Raw genomic sequence first — 3,858 nt, 5'->3', positions numbered from 1 at the left:
AGCTTTAAACCTTAACCACAAACTGGACTCACTATCTCAAACTGATCATGTGCTACTTCCCAAATATAGCCTCTCAGGAGTTCCAAGGCACAGCTGGGGCACATAGGTCTCCTTTTATTAGATATACAATACCATCTCTTGTTGCACCTTCTACAGAGGAGAAGGCCCCAACTTGGTTGTCACCCTGGTCCACAATGAATAACTGTCCGCTCACACAAAAAACAAGGAGTTACCCTTATTAGTCCCCAGAGTTGTGTGTTTCTGAAATTATTCTCACCTGGTAGTAATTCCTAGTCATAAGCCAAATAATTACTTGTTCGAAGATAACCCTTTCAGAAACTGTCTAGGAAACACCCAAGCGATGAGCACCCGTCAATTCTTGATGATTAAGATAACCAGAGCCATCAGGAAAGCTACATCTGAATGTCAGCTTCCCATAAACCGAGATCTTCATTCACCAAATTAATTGTTTCCCAGACATGGTTTTGTCCAGCCCCATGCAGAGAAAGACTGCATGAATATGTGCAACAACAAAAAGAAAGACCTCTGCTCCAGGCTAGTGAAAAACTGTATAAAAACTGGACTGACCAAGGTGGCTTTGTGAGCACTGCGGGATCCGATGCGATAGAGGTTGGATCAGAGTGTGCTCACCCGGCGCCGATCCCGGGTTCAGTGCTGTCCATTTTTGATTGTGGGTAAGGAGGACCGTATTTCAGTCACAAAATAAATTATCATTTATTCTAATTATATTTAATTTGGCTTAATCTCATTTATAACACCCTCATCTACATCCTGAGGAATCAGGAGCTTGAGGATGCCCTGAGGAATATGACCACTCTGTGTTTCCAGAAACAATCAAGTGCCTGTTTGTTTCTGCATAGCATTCAGAATGGAACTGTATACCGACTGCCCAGACTGCTTAGTTCCATGTGTTTCTATTTGGTGTGTTCTACTTTTCCTTTTTTTTTTATTTTTTATTTTTTTAAACTTTTTCATAGTATTTTCCATAAAGGGATGCCTTTAGGTCACAGTATTGCTACATCAGTATCTACAGTGCTTGTGTTCAGCACAGACAGTAAGGAGCCATGATCATTGTGTCACTGAGGTAAATAAAGTGTCCTGCTCTGCCCTGTGTGACCTAGGGGCTTCCCCAGCCCTTCTCTGTCTCTGCAAGGGCAGTGCCTGTGAGCAGAAGTGCAGGGACTCCCAGCAAAGTAGCAGAGCCAGGGAAAATGGCCCTGACTCTTCCCACATCTGCTCTTCCCAACTCCACCCTCTCCTTGCCAACCCTTCTGTGGTTGTAAGGCTGCAGTGCTCTGGCAGCTTGGTCACTGTCCTGCTGTGTGTCCCTGCTGTGAGCACAGGCAGGGACAGACCATGGGCACTGCTGGGACACAGCTGGGCTCCAGCAAAGCAGCTCCATCAGCAAAGGGATCTCCTGAGGCAGGGCAGGAAGGCTTTGTTCTCCTCCATAGTCACTCTCAGGAACAGGCCAAAGAACAGACTCTGAAGAGGCTCCTTGTGTTCCCTGTTCTCCCAGGGCTCAGTGGGATGAGATCAGGGTCCCAGTGTGGCCGTCAAGGGACTCAGGTCTGGGTCAGGTTTGCTTGTTTGTGGCCAGCCCCCATCAGATGGTGAATGGTCTGTGCTGAACCTTGCTGGGGCTCTGCAGCTTGTCCCAGGGCTGATGGCAGAGCAATGTTTGTCTGCAGGGCCTTGGGAGCTGCCAGGAGAGCACAGGGGACCTGCAGGGACAGGGTGTGCCAGGGTAGCAGCAGGGAGTGGAGCTCACTGGGAACGAGGACCTGCCCACGATAGGTGTCCCCGACATCAAGGACTGTAATGTCTGCTGTGACCAGGAGAGCTCTGAGTCCCAGGGACACAGCAAGCACAGGGAAAGGAGTCTGGCACTGAGTGCTCTGAGCCTCAGACACCTTCCCCAGGAGGATGCAGGGCAGCCCCAAGGCCATCTGGCAGCCCTGGAACAAGGCAGGCACCTCTGAGACTCTGCATGGGCCCAGCAGAGCCTGTGTGGGAGGGGGTCAGTGCAGGGAGCACCATCAGCTGCCTCTGTGTCCCAGGCTGAGCAGCAGAGCCCAGCAGAGACAGCCCAGGGCCCCGGGCAGCACAGCCCCCGTGCTCTGCAGAGCAGCAGCCCCAGCTCGGGCCCTGGGAGCAGGGCAGGGGCTGCAGCAGTGGCTGCTCAGGCCAGCACAGACGTGTTCCCCTGGCACAGGCTCTGTGGCAGCTGGAATGTGCCAGCAGCAGAGCAGGAGCCCCTGGGATGCAGAGAAGCCCTGGCAAGAGGCTGCCCTGTCCCTGGGGCAGCAGCAGCTGCCTGAGGAACCTTGGGGCCAACTCTCTGCTGCTGTGCTGGGCAGGGGGGATGGCCCTGGGGCTGCAGGAGCTGCCCAGGCTGAGCATCTGCTGAGCATTCCAGACACAGAGTGGCTCTCCCTGACCTGCAGCACCTCCAGTTCAGCCTGCAGGAGGTCATTGTGTATTTTAGAGTAAGATTACCATCTTGTGACAAAAGTTACAATTGCAGCAAACTGGTAATTTTTATCTGTCTTTTTTTTTGTCTTGTTATTCTGGCTGGTCAATCTGCCTTAGCATCCACTCACAGTTTACTCAGAGAAGCCCAATGCTGTTCATGCCTAGCAGGGTCCCCCTTCCACTGGGTTCCCCCAATTCCACCTGGGCCACAGCCTCCACCAAGGATGTTCCACAAATCCACCCCAGAGCCTGACACTGGGCAAGGGGCCTGGGCTGAGTGACCAGGACATCAAGGACGGGGATCATCCAGGTCACTAGGCCTGATTTGGGTTCCCCAGGGCAGGAAAGATGTCTGGCAGCTGGAGCAGGGTGAGAGAAGGGCCTCCAGGATGGGGCTGGAGCCCTTTGGCTGTGGGGAGATGCTGAGGGAGATGAGCTTGTCCAACCTGGAGCAGGGAAGGCTGAAGGGCTCCTCATCCCAGCAAGGACAGCAAGAGTTTAAGTGAGTCAGGCTAGTTTCAGCATTTCCTCAACATTCAAAAGCAGCATGGCTTACCTTTCTCCATCCACCACTGAAAGCTTTGCTAACAGGGCATTTTTCAAGCTCTTTTCACCTCACTCCAGGCAGAGCATCCTGATACAACACATTGATGGTGTTTGCATCTATCATAGCATCATCTTTCTGAGGCAAATATCAAAGGCTTAAGAGCTTAGCTAAGGAATAGAAGCTATACATATAATGATCAGAGTAGAATCAATGTAGAAAATTAATAATCAGTGGCTGAACCAGTAGAGATAAGAAAATAAATCACTTGCTTGGCTTTGTTGTGTCAAGTTGGGCAGTTGGAATATTGTTGAAGTGAAGAAACCATAACTGCACCTGGGCCCTGCAACCAGCCAAAACCACGTTGGGAACTTGAACTACGGTCAAAGGGCCTGAGAACGTAGGAACAAGACCAAGGTAAAAAGCTGAAGGCAAGGAAGACTCCCTGACTTCATCATTAGGAGACCTCTGACCCATTTCAAATACCCACTGACCCATTTGAAGGAAAGAACTGCTCAAGGACTGTGCAAAAGAACTTTGAGCTAATTTTAATACAAAGTGAGCATATGGGGTGTTAGGTAATTCATATCTATAGGCATATTGGGTAACTAAATGAATAGGTAAGATTTTGATGGAAAAAATAAGGCAAGAGCCCTGGGTATATTGCACATCCTTGTGGGAGATTTCTCCTGGGCTTGCCCAGCATTGCAATAAATATACTACTTTCTATATTAAACTGGATGGAGAGTCCTTTTTTCTCTATCAATTGGTGAGTTTGCCATGAGAAACTCTGTTTGGTTGCAAGAGCAACCTGGGGT

Source organism: Erithacus rubecula (genome assembly GCF_903797595.1).
Source record: "Erithacus rubecula genome assembly, contig: scaffold_892_arrow_ctg1, whole genome shotgun sequence".
NCBI classification, from domain to species: domain Eukaryota; kingdom Metazoa; phylum Chordata; class Aves; order Passeriformes; family Muscicapidae; genus Erithacus; species Erithacus rubecula.
Note: the sequence above shows the minus strand (reverse complement) of the source record.